The sequence below is a fragment of the Dipteris shenzhenensis genome, chromosome 11 (genome assembly GCF_047967505.1).
Source record: "Dipteris shenzhenensis isolate YYH24624 ecotype China chromosome 11, Dip_SZ_1.0, whole genome shotgun sequence".
Lineage (NCBI taxonomy): Eukaryota > Viridiplantae > Streptophyta > Polypodiopsida > Gleicheniales > Dipteridaceae > Dipteris > Dipteris shenzhenensis.
Window position 1 is genome coordinate 5292060 of NC_141606.1, and position 13250 is coordinate 5305309.

Sequence of the window (13250 nt, forward strand, 5' to 3'; positions counted from 1 at the left end):
GGGGGCTGGTTTCTCCCTTCAGGGGCTCAACCCCTCCCTTTATTTCGCTTTCTCTTTCCTTGCTTTGAGCTCCCAGGTTGCAGGCTCGGCCCTTCTTGCTTCTTTCTTGAAGGGAGCAGGTTCCTCCCTTCAAGCTCCTTTTCTTCGTAGTCAAGGCTCGGGCTTGGACTTTTTCAATTCAAGCTCCTTGTCTTTTGCAATTTTTACCCAAATGGCAAATTGAGCTGCAGCATCTACTTTCTCGTTGTGGATAGCTGTAGCAAGTAGGCACATTTGATCTGTCCATGACCTGGGTGGTGGCACATTATATAGTCTACATACCGAGCTTGCATGCACAAAAACCCAAAGCAAATAACATGCACATGGTGGTAGCACGCAGACCATCGGATCATGTAGTCATCTATGATGGGGGTATGGCAGACCATGCATTTCAGACCCTACAGCATAACATGATAGGCATTCAATTTAATTATTGTGGTCGTCAATACCACAGTCTGACTCTATACATGAAGAAGTTGCTTCTTGATTCCTTCCTCCCTCATCCTAAGGCTACGGATGTTCTCCTTTAGCCTCTCCACTCTTTGCTCATTCCATGCAACAACTTATCTGATTCCCTAAGCATCTCTTAAAGCTGCTTAAATGTCTAGATGTGTTGTTTCTAAGACTTCCACTCTAGTTTGGAAATCTCTCATGATGACGGACTGCTTTTCAAAACTTTTGAAAGCCATTGCAAGCTCGTGGGCAACCTTATCATAATCTTGCAGGGTCTTGTGCTTAACTTACCAAAATTGCAAAAGTGGTTCTGCATAAAAAGTTACACTATGGTTGCTGCAACTTGCTCCATCATGGTTGCTCTTTGCATCCTTCCTGGCCTGGAGATACGCCTCATTGTCTTCTCTACCATGGCTGCTCTCTGCCCCATCCTTCCTAGCCTTGAAGCTCTCTCGTAACTCATGATCACTGCTCTCGTTTTTGCATTCTCCCTTCTCATTCCTCCATCATCTAGTCTTTTTCAATGTTTAGTGCATTTTGCATGTTGCAGAGCCATTTGTAAAGAGCCTCCTTTTTGGCTTTGCATCATTGCTAGCTCCTTCCCCGTGATGTCCCCATCCATTCTAACATCTTCAAGCCTACTATCCCAGAGCTCCTTGTTGCACTTCTTTGCTTCTTCTCTTTTATGCCTTTCCATGTTGACCATTTTTGAGCGGCCTCAGCTTGCTCTCATGCCTGAAAGGTCCTCGTTTCTACCTCCTCTATTGTGGTTTCTGCACCTTTCCAAGGAATTTTCTCATGTAGGGCTACTTTTGTTGCATCCATGGCTTTCTCTTGTAGAAAAATCACCTTCTGAGAGATCTTATCATATTGCTCAAAAATTCCTTTGAGGGTAGATGTCATCAGGTGCATTGCAACTCCAACAGATTGAGTTGACAATTTGGATTTGCCATCCATGCGATTCTTCACGTTCAAGTTATGACACTCTTGGAGATCACCCTTGAGAAAGAGACATGACATCCTTTCAGTTGCTCTATTGTTGTTGCTTGAACGTGCCTGAACTTCACAATTCCTCTCGTATCAGGAAAGAAGTGTATTGTCTTCTTCAGCACATCCTAGAGGTCTGTTGGCAAGCTAGAAAGCTTGACTCCATCATCTTTACTAATTTCAGCATTGGGGTATACATCTAGAATATCGTGTCTCTTCCATTGCTTCTCCAAGAAGTGTGCTTGCAAATTGCCACCACCAATGCCTAGCGCATTTTCAATTATGCTTTCAATGATGGTAATTTTTTGATCTGGATAGACTATTTGTCCCTCCTTCACGTTTGCCTCCAATACCAAGCTGGTGAAGTTCGTGAAAGCATTAAAATTGGGCTTTTGAAGAGCAAGTGAGGAGCTCCCATATGTCGCAATTTCAAGATTAGGGGAGGAGAGCCTCGCGCACTGTGCTGCAGAGGGGGACTCCCAAACTATTATGAGGGGGAGGAAAGATTATATGAGGAGCTCCCAAACTGTGCAAAGGGGGAGGAAAGATTATGCAAGGAGCTTTCAAACTGTGCAAACATGTTTTGGAGCTCAGTGTGTCTAGGGGGATCCATTATGACAGGGGATAGAAGCTGCACGAAGAGTGCAAGGGAAAAAGAAATGGTCGAGATTGATAGAAGATGAAACAGTGAAGGAAATGGAATAGTGGAGGCTTAAGTTTGGAGTCCGAGTGCAAGGGAGAAAGAAACAGTCAAGAGGGACATAAGATGAAATAGTGAAGGGAGTGGAATAGTGGAGGCTTAAGTTTGTAGCTGAGTCATGGGCATATAAATTTTTTATAAACATGGAAATAAATGTCTAGATAAATGTTGAAAGTCGTACTAGAAATAAACATTTCACAGCATTGGAAAAATTGCCGATAAAAGCACTAGAATCCATAAACATGATTTTTGGAAGATAAATTGTGGCTTGTGTGTATAATATGGTTCATTAGGAATATTTGATTGTAATTCATCATTTAGCCTAAAGAAGCATTAGACCCCATCCATAGCCAAGCCTTATACATCTTTTGAATTCAAATGCAGATCTCCCAAGTCATAGTCATCTCAGGAATCCTCAGATGATGGAGCTGAAAGTATCCTCCTTCTCAAAAAACACGTGTAGAAGATGTATTATTAGTACTAGCTTCCATTTCATCTATTTTCCCTTCTTATATGGAGGCTCCACTTCTACATCTTGGACTTTTGAGGTCCAAATTGAATCACATACCACTACTTAGCGTCAATACTATTGGATTGAAAAAGAACATTAGATGTAAAGAGAATAGTCCATGATAAGTTCATGGCTCATATGGACATCAATGCTTGCATAGAACAAAATTATGTATCAATATGATAGAAATTGCTTACTTGTTCATAATGTAAGGGGTGTTTGTAAGACCATTCCAAAATTTTATTGGGTTAATGGGAAAAAAACCATAATTTCAAATCTTTCCTCACTAGAGCATGAGCCCCTCTACACATGACATTGAACCATTCTTTGGCATTAAAGATGAATACTTTGTACTTTTTAAAATTCACTTAAAGAATGTCTTGTATGATTATCCATCTTGCTTGAAATTAGATTTATATCCTTGGAACTATCTCTAATGCCTTGTGAAAGGTCTACCATGACTTTAAATCATTCTAGCCACAACATCAACAAATCATACACATGGAATCCAAATGTTCTCATCCATGTGCTCTTCTTGCACAGGAAAAATAAACCTATTCATTATTTAGATAATTGTTTCCTATGCATCATGTTACTAAATCTACTCAAAAGAAAGCCCCTTGGTTAATATCTCGAACCTTGTTTAGGAAGCCTAATCTCATGAAAGAACACATACGATGAATTTTTTTCAAGTGCAAGAAGCTATCAAAACCAATTTTAAAGCTTGGCATCATGGGTGATTTTTTCATGTTAGTTTCGTTTTGAGAAGAAAAACTTTTATATTGGTGTTAAAAGTTTGTATGCCCTAATAAAAATAAACGTTAAAAACATTCGCCAAGTTTTGAAACTTTTATGAGAAAAATTTTTAAGTTCCACCAGGATTCACAGGTTTTACTTTAAAATTCAAAAGAAAATATAAAAAAGTATACTATATTCTATCAATATTGTGAAACTAAAAGAACTAGCTCAATAAACTTTTGCCAAGATTTTATATTAATATATAAGTATACCTTCGATAAAAACATCTATGCTTGGCATAGAAGCACACTTTGCCTTGGATACCCCCCTCCACCCACCCACACCTCGCCCCCCCCCCCCAAAAAAAAAAAAAGTGTGATTTGCAATTTCCCTAGCAAAATGCTCATGAAAGCTAAATTATGTAATTGTACTTCTCCATCCATTCTAGCCTTAAGAACACTCTAGTCTTTTGACATGATTTGTAATTCCTTTGCTCATGAGAACCAAATTATGGGAATTAAATCTCATGTTTTTTAATAATTTGCCTACCTATGTCTTTTACTCGTTTATAGTTTGTAAGCTTTAATGGCATCCTAAATGTCACACATTTTGATATTTTTATTACTTCTACATTTGTGAGGTTTAAAGCCATTGAGGATATATTGGCCAAAGTTTGAAAGGATTTGTTTTTTAAATATTTAATCTCGCCAACAGTATGAAACAAAAGGAAATGATTTATGAAAACATTCACCATGAGTCTCCACCCCCTAAGCCGGCTAAGCATACAAGGCTTTCTCAACCTCGTTGTGTGGAGACCTCTTAGGAGCTTTTGTGATATCCATCTTTGTAAGGTCTGCCTACATAGAAAGATCAAATTTAAGGCTTAAGAGCATTAATTTCTTGACTACAATTCACAATGAACATAAGAGGCTAGACCCGTAACTTATGAAGCAGGTTGCAAGCTTTTAAAGTTTCAAAGTTTACGTGCATGAGACCATCCTTGCTCCCAAGCTTCCACACCAACCAACCTCTCCAACTATGAACTATTCCAAATCTTCATATGGATAAGCACTCGAGAGCTCTAGGCGAGCAATCCTATTGTGCATGCACTATAACATTTGATCGAATAATGGATATCTTGTCGAGACTATAATTATAACAATAATCACTTATTCTTCTCGAGTAGAATATCCACTCTTCCACCATGTCATTGGTCGCGTACACGCCTTCAGCCTCGGCACAACTAGAAGAAGGATCTAGATAATTCATGTAGTTGGACAAATCCAGGTCTTGCTTTAAGTATATGCGGACTACATACGTTCAAGGCTCTTAAAGAAGAGATGCAGTAAGACAGCCATACCATGGATAGGTTGGCACATCCTTTCCACCTCTTATTAAAGATCCTGAGTATCTCATCCACCCAATACATGGCAAATTGTTATGTACATCAGTCACCTCCGTATTACATATGGCCGTTCCATTTTAGGTAGAAAAATAGATCGCTATAGTTAGAAAAGAAGCGACCAAAATACTCTTTGTTATGTTTAGAGAACAAAAAAGAGAAGTAAACGCTACATACAAAAAATCATTGATTAGAAAAGTCCAAGGAATGCACAAGTGCAAGCTATAAGCGGTGACAATAGGAGTGTGGATTCAGGTTCTCACATAGCATTATAGGAAAGAGCCAAGGCTAATTGGATCAAAGGATATTTTGCATGGAATAGTTCAGAGTGTGGACATCAGACTGCTCCTGCGAGCCTCCCCTCCCCTCCCGCTATCTCTACCTCCCCCTAGCTCCTCCTCGCCTTGACCACCCCCACCCCCTGCCTCTCTGCCCTCACCCCCCCCTCACCCGCCGCCTCACCTCGCTACTGCCGCCGCGCCCCTCGCCTCTGCTCTCACCCCCCCTCGTCCCCCTCCACCCCCCCTCGCCTCTCTGCCTCATCCCTCGCCTCTCCGCTCCCCCACCCCCTCGCCCCTCTGCCTCACCCCGACTCACGCCGCCCCCCCCTTGCTACACCTCACCCCCCCTCTCGCCGCTCCGCCTCACCTCCCCGCCCCCTCGCTTCACTCGCCCCCTTCGCCCCCACTCCGCTCTTCCCCCGCCCCCCGCTTCACGTCCCCACCCCCTCGCCACACCACCCCCCCTGCCCCTCTTGCCCTTCCGCCCTCCGTTCCTCCCCGCACCCTTCACCCCGCCCTTCCGCCCCCGCACCTCCCGCCCCCTCACTCCGCTCCGCCCCGCCCTTCCGCCCCGCCCCTCCACCCCGCCACCTCCCGCCCCGCCCCGCCTCTCCCTCGCTCGCGCCTCCTCCTCACTTCACCCGCTCTCCGTCCTCACTCCCCCACCCCGCGCCACCTCCGCCTCCCGGCCTTCCGCCTCGTCTCCTCCGTCCTCCGCCCTCCATCCTCCCCGCTTTCCGCCTCCGCACCCGTCTTCTTCACACCCAGGCTCCACCCTTCCGCATCTATCCCCCCCTTTTTGGGTGGCAGCCTTTTCTTCATCGGAAGCCTCGCAGTTTGTCTTGGCGGTATGGCGGCTCCCTGCCCTGAACCGGAGGCCCAGTCGGACCCTCCCTCTCCAGATGCCTACCACGTTATCCTGACAGAGCAACAATCATCTCGGGTTCAGGAGGTTGCCAATGACTTTGCCCTTACCTTTGTTTACGGCAGAGTCATTGGACACTCCCCCTCCAGATCAGCCATTAGGGACTGGCTCTAGTCCACTCTCATGCTAGAGGACGGCCATATTGAGGAGGTGACCCTTATGGGAAGGGGCATCTTCTGGCTCAAACTCTCCAATGCGAAAGTTGCGAGCAACCTGATTGCTGGTTCCCCCACGTCGGTGGATGCAAAGATTATCATGATAGTCCCGTGGTACCGTGGATTCAGCACAGCGGATTTTGATGTTCGGTTCCGTATACCTCGCCATCCAGTGACGCTAGTTTTTCCAGGTCTTATTGCTGAGCTGCGGCCGATTGTCAGGGACCTGGGCTCCCATTTTGGCTGGGTTATGCATGACACTTTCGCCGACGTGGTGACTACGGCAGGAGCCCCTCGAGTCCGTGTGGTTGTGGCAGATCCTACGACTCTCCCTGCAGTGATCGAGATCGTGACAGATGCCGGCAGCATCACCCAGAGCATGGTAGTCACTGGACAGCAAGGCCAGTGCCTGAGGTGTCACGGCTTTGGGCACTTGGCAGCTGCTTGTCCACGATTCACCAACTCTTCTCGGCCTCCCCCTCCCTCGCCCCCGCCCCCTCCCCCCCCCTCCGGGCAGCCACGTCAGGAGGAGCCGAGGCAGTCGGAGTCCCCGGTCCAGAGTTAGTGGGCGGTTGGACTGAGGTTAGAAGGAAAAGAGGAAAGAACAAGAAGATTTCTGATAAAGGCAAGGAGGCAGAGGCTACCCATCCTACAGTAGCACCTCAGAGACCTGACAGGCAGCCGCCCCAGGGACTTGGGAGAGCTTCTTCTTCGACGGTAGCCCGCCCTTCACAGCCTCAGATCCCCCTCTCTTCCGCTCCCCCGCCCCTTTCCACTCAGTCCCAGCCCCTTCCCCAGTTTCACCCCCCTTCTCCCGACCCGCAGCTTCAGCCCCCGTCTCTTCTTCCTCAGTCTCCTCCTCCTCCTTCTCAGCCCCAGTTCCAGATGCATCCCCATCCCCCCCCCCCGCCTCTCTCAGCTCTCCTGTAGAGTTAGCTGCACCAATGGCTCCCCAACCGAGGGCAGCCCCCGCTCCCCCTCCTTCACCTCCTCCGCTAGTTGCCTCCATGGAGTCTGAGTCGCCTACCCCCCAGCCTCCTCCCCCCCCTCCACTGGCAGGACACCCTGAGTCTACACCACCACTGGAGCAGGCTTCCCTGTCCGCTAGCCCCTCAGTGGTAGACTCTGATGGCCCTCAGCTTCAGGAGAGAGAGCTTCCTCGAGACTTTTACAGATCTGGCCCCTGGGACTACTTGGATGTGGCCGACCTTGGAACCTTCCCGGCTTATCTCGACATCAGTATCTTCCTGCTCCGCAAAGGGGCGAATGGGAAGATTGCTGCCTTGGCCTCTAGGGATGGCCCTAGCTTTGCTTTCACGTTCCTCAGCGACAGCACTGAGACTTGGACAGACGACTCGGTCTGGGAGGCTCTCAAAGAGCAGACGCACGCTCAGGTTTGCTCCTAGATAGGCCTGTTCGGTGGGTAGCTTCTCGAGACTCAGTGGTCCGAGGGCGACGTGCGCCTGCAGTGGCGTTGCGCCGCCAAACGCTTCCGACTGATTGTGATCCTCAGGCCCCCCTGTCATGGCCCCTCCCCCAGGATGTCAGAGCCTGGACCCCTCAGAAACTCCGAGCCTTCTACGGGATGACTACTTCAGAGATCTCGAGCTGGCTCGAGAAAGCATTTGCTCATGGCACCAAAGGCCTCTCGCCTTTGCTGAAGTGTTGAAGAACGGGCAGGACGACCCCGCCTCCCCCTCCAAACCTTCTCATAAGCGGCAGCGCCTCCACTCCGAAATGTCAGCTTCTTCATCGACTTCGACCGCGAGCAGACAGTTGTTCGTAGCCTCCCAATCCTCACCATGAGCCTACACCTCGTATCCTGGAATGTGAACGGGTTTCATTCTTCTGGCACCCGTGGTCCTAGGAAGCTCGTTTTGCGACAGGAACTTCAGCCAGCAGTGATTGGTCGTTTGGATGTACTTCTGCTCCAGGAGCACAAGCTTTCTGCGGCTCACTCCCGTAGCTGCGAGAAGATTCTCCCTGGACGTTCTCACACTTATTGGGAGCCCTCGATCGGCACATGGAAGAGTGGAGGTGTCTGTACTTCCGTGTGCGAGCAGCTAGCCCAGGGAGTTTTTGGTCATGGCACGTTGATCCTAGGCCGTGCCCTTTGGGTAGGCCTAGAACTGGAGGGTTCCAAAATAGGAATCCTCAACATTTATGCTCCCATAGACCTCCGGTGCAGAGCCACCTTCTGGAGGACACTTACAGGGATTCTTCCAAACATGGATTCCTGGATTGTTGGAGGTGACTTCAACAATCTGGAGACCTTGGAGGACCAGCAGGGCAGAGGACCGGAGTTTACAGGTATGGCTCAGGCGGAGCAGTCCGCTTGGGACTCTTTCATCTTCACGACAGGAGGTAGGGACAGTTGGAGCGACCCGTCCCTCCGGCGTTGGCATGGGAGCCTGGACTTCTCGTGGGGCTTCCGCAGGGAAGGAGGCAGACTCCTGGAGAGGCTGGATAGATTTTATGTCAGTGATTGGGCCATTGGCAGAGGTGGTCAAGCGGGTATAGTTCCAGGGACGACACTTTCCGACCATGCGCCTGTGCTCCTATCATTAGACTCGACAGTTCAGACCCTTTCCCCCCGTTCATGCTGGATTCCCGACTCCATTTTCTCGAGGGTGGACGTGCGCAGCAGTATCTGCAGTCTATGGGACAGAGATTGGGGCGAGTGCGTGGATCTGGTTGATTCGGTGGCGCAGGCTTTGCAGGAGTCCAGCCAGATTTGCCAGCTCGCAGCCCTACAGGTTCGACAGGAGTGGTGGGGCAGAGAGAGAGCTCTTCGGAGGGACCTCGCCTCCATTCAGCGACTCCAGCAGGCAGCCCCGGGCTCGGAGGAGCTTCGGATCCACGCCATTCGAGCCAGAGCCCTTCTTGAGGAGACCCTCCAGCGCCGTTCAGAGTTTTCCTATCACACCTCTCTCTCCTTCTGGGCTCGGAAGGGTGACCGGATGTGCAGGGAGTTCTTCAGGACGCATGGCCAGAGAGCAGCAGGGTGATCAGCTTCGGAGTCTCAGGACAGCGGAGGGGCACATTGTTACGGATCCGGGTGAGGTCTTGGGGTTGGCTACCGACTTCTACAGGACTCTTTTCCAGCAGGAGCTGCTTGCCCCTCGCACTCGACGCTCCCGTGAGGAGGTGTGGAGGCACATTCCATCCTTGGTCCAGCCCAGCATGCAGGCGATGTTTTTGGCACCATTCACTGCAGACGAGATGTTGGAGGCCTTGATGGCCATCGACGGGCAGAAGTGCCCGGGCGAGGATGGGCTATCTCGGGCATTCTTCACCTCCTTCTGGGATCAGATCCATCAGCCCTCCTAGCAGCTCTTCAGAGGATTTTCAGCAGCGGTTATATGCCAGAGAGCCTCTCCTCGGGACTGATTTGCCTCATCCCGAAGGGAGGAAATAGACAAGAGATCCGTCAGTGGCGCCCGATCACCCTACTTACCACTGCCTACAAAATCCTTGCCAAGATGATCAGCGCCAGAGTTCGGCCTCTACTTCCAGACCTCATTCATGACACTCAGACAGGCTTTGTCCAGGATCGTAGTATCCTGGATAATGTCTTCACCTTTTCAGAGGCGGCGGAGTGGGCTCAGCACAGTGGGTCACACCTAGCCATCCTACTTCTCGACTTTGAGAAGGCCTACGATCGAGTGGACTGGTCCTTTCTGGAGGGGACTCTGGAGCGACTAGGTCTCCCAGCAGGATGGATTCAGGGTATTTCAGCATTATACAGGACAGCTTCTAGCAAGGTCATCATTGGCGGCAGGGTGGGTGAGCGTTTTCGTCTGGAGAGATCAGTGCGTCAGGGCTGCCCCCTTGCTCCTTACCTGTTTCTCTTCTTCGCTGAGGCTATGACATACTACCTTCGGGCGAGGTCTACTGGGCTCAGGGGTGTTCGCCTCCCACTCTGGGAGGACACAGAGCTCCTAGACTCGGAGTACGCGGATGACACAGCACTGTATGTCCAGGATGATGAGATGATGCTGGAGAGGGTGAGGATGGCCCTAGAGATCTTCTGTTCAGCTGCCGGTGCGAAAATCAACTGGAACAAATCAATTGGTTTTCTCACAGACCCCGGGGCGTGCTCTCAGTGGGGGAGGTTTTTGGGTTTCAAGTGGATTCCGCGGGGACAGACAGCTAGATACCTCAGTTTTCAGGTCGGCTTGGATATCACGCCAGCTCAGCAGTTTCTCCCGGTGCTAGATTCCATCCGACGGAAGCTGGCTTTCTGGAGCACTGCTAAGCTCTCCCTTGCAGGTCGCGCCCTGGTAGTCAACCAGGTCCTCCTAGCAACAGCCTGGTATGTGGCTTCCTGTTGGTGTTTCTCGAGATCCAGCGTGGCACAGCTTAAGAGGTTGGTTCGGAACTTCCTTTGGTCCGGGGAGGATGGCCTCAGAGATACCAGAGCCAGGGTTGCTTGGCAGACAGTCATTCTTTCGCAGGCCGAGGGAGGCCTGGGGGTCATCGATCCAGAGCTTCAGAGTCAGGCCCTGTTAGGCAAGCTAGTCATCCGCGGTTTAACCCCGGGGGGGCAAACGTGGAAGATGTTACTTCAGCAGGGGGTCGGTTCTTGTGTCCCGCGCCGAGGTGGAGAGTGGCTTCCGACCCTCAAGTGGATCTTCACTTCCGCCCCGCTCACTCAGCCCCGCTCCCCACTCGTTCGTAGCCTCCTCATGGTGTGGAGGTGGCTCCACCTCAGTCTCATTCAGTCCCCTCCTAGCTATCAGGAGGAGATCGATCAGCAGCCACTTATCTGGAACGATCAGGTCAGAGATGCCGAGGGCCTTCAGTTGGGGGAGAGATCACACATCAGGTGGGACGGCTAGATGCAGGGGCCAGCCTGGTCCCTTCGAGTTTGAAGGGACACGTACAGACATTTGGTGACGGCTGATCTTGCGAGACGTACGGAGATCGACGGTGCGATTCCAGCTAATTGGTTGGTTCCCCCTGAGCTTCAGATCCTCATGCCTGGTGATGACCGTTGGCTGGGACAGTTCACCCCCCGTGGCATCCCACTAGTGGTCGCAGGGCGGATGGACGGCTCCTCTGTTTCCTTCTTCGCGGTTATGGGGGATGGGCGACTCAGGAGAGAGGATGTGCTCATCGACCCCCTACTCCCATGGCAGAGGGTTCGGGTCGTAGGCCTCGTGGGGAAGGTTTGGCGGACCGACCCTAGCATAGAGCAAGATCAGCTGCAGCTTTGGCGACTCTGGCTCTGGGAGGGGCGGGCCTTATCAAAGCTTGATTGGGACCCAGGAGAGTGGAGATGGCCAGAGATTGCGACAGGTCAGGGGCTGACCTCCTTCTTTGCCTACAGCACGACTTTGGGCAGGCGAGTTCTCGGGAGGATGCAGAGCCGCCCTCCCACCCAGCGGCCCAGCTGGTATGCACAGGGTATTTCCAGGTTCTTTTTGCAGGCCTTCTGGAAGGCCTTGTGGGAGAGCTGGCGGCCGCGGAAGATCTCCTACTTCCTGTGGCTTCTTGCCCACAAAGGTCTTCCAGTGGGGAGCTGGTTGCGGCAGATAGGCCAGGACGGACGTTGTCAGATCTGTCATGAGGACGAGGAGTCACCAAAACACTGCCTATGGAGTTGCACTCGCGCCCAGGAAGTGTGGAGGTGGACTTTCGGGATCCTTACTCGTGCAGCACCGGAGCTAGGATTGATCACTTGGGGCGTGTTCTGCTGGTGCAGCACCGCACCAGGTTTTCATCATTTATTCGAGGCCTGTCAGCAAGACCCCACATTCCTTATTACACAGGGGATGTGGGGTCGCTCGAGAGTATCCCGCAGAACCTGGTAGAGGCCGACACAGGAGCTCAGGAGAAGCAGCCAGTCTGGGAGATTATCAGCAGCATCGCAGGTTGGCACATCTGGACCTCGCGCTGCACGCAGATCCTCGGTGGCACCTCCTTATCGAGCTCAGATCATGACTGTCATCTGGAGTGAGATTATACATACCCTCAGAGGCAATGGGACCACATATAGGGGGACTCCCGGGCCGGTCGGGAGAAGCGGAGACGCTTCCTCCGGGTTTGGGACACACAGGGCCTCTTCTTCGAGCAGGCTTCGCAGGGCCTTCGATGGCGCTACTCACCACCTCTCTGGCTGTTCATTCACACTCGCCTTATCCCTCCGTGAGTGAGAGCTTTACTTTTGTTACCTTTTTGGGCTGCGTTCGATTTGTGAACGCAGCCCGTCAGCTGCAATGCTGACCTCTTGTATCTTGTTTTCGAAGTAATATAATTAGCACTGTTTTTTCAGCAAAAAATTGGATCAAAGGATTGACTTTTGGGTCACATGGATATGCCATCTTAAGGATGTGGACGTGGGATAGACATTGTAGCTATTAGGCGAGAAAGTCAATGATGTACTATTAAACGAGGAGACCGAGGTGGACATGCTATAGTTGTTAGTCTAGCTTAAGCATGTTGTAAACAGTCATATTAGAGCTTGTTGTTTACTGCATGATGCAGGAACTAAGGTAGCCAAGAAAAGTTTTCTAGCAGAACTCTCCTGTCTAATTCCCTCCAGATAGGAGTAATGGAGAAGTTTGTCTGTGCTGTGGATCCGACCTTTGATTAATTGGAAAATCAGCTCTTGGACAGTCTGGAAACTAGTTATGCTACTTCAACTTGTGGACTTGGATGAGAGGGAGAATGGAATAGAGTGAGAACCTCGGCAACGCCGCAATGCCTAACTAAATGCACGTGGATAAGGATGATTTAATGAGATACATGGCAAGGAATTGGAGTCATCTTTCTCCCGCTCCCCTTGGCACCAAGATCTACATATGGTTGTGTGGGTTTCCATTTAGCAATCTCATTCTGAACTGCGCCTATGAGCACAACATAGTATTTGGAGCTGATGCCTTATAACCTCTCAAACGTTCCTTTAATTCATGTAGTAGCTGATGCCTCATAACCTACCAAGCGTTCCTTTTTCAATTATTTTCCTTGTTTTGTCAAGTTGACCCAAGGTCGATTTTTTAAAAGGTGGTAAGCATACTTCTCAGCTTGTCTCTTTTTTGTTGAGCATGGTTATAT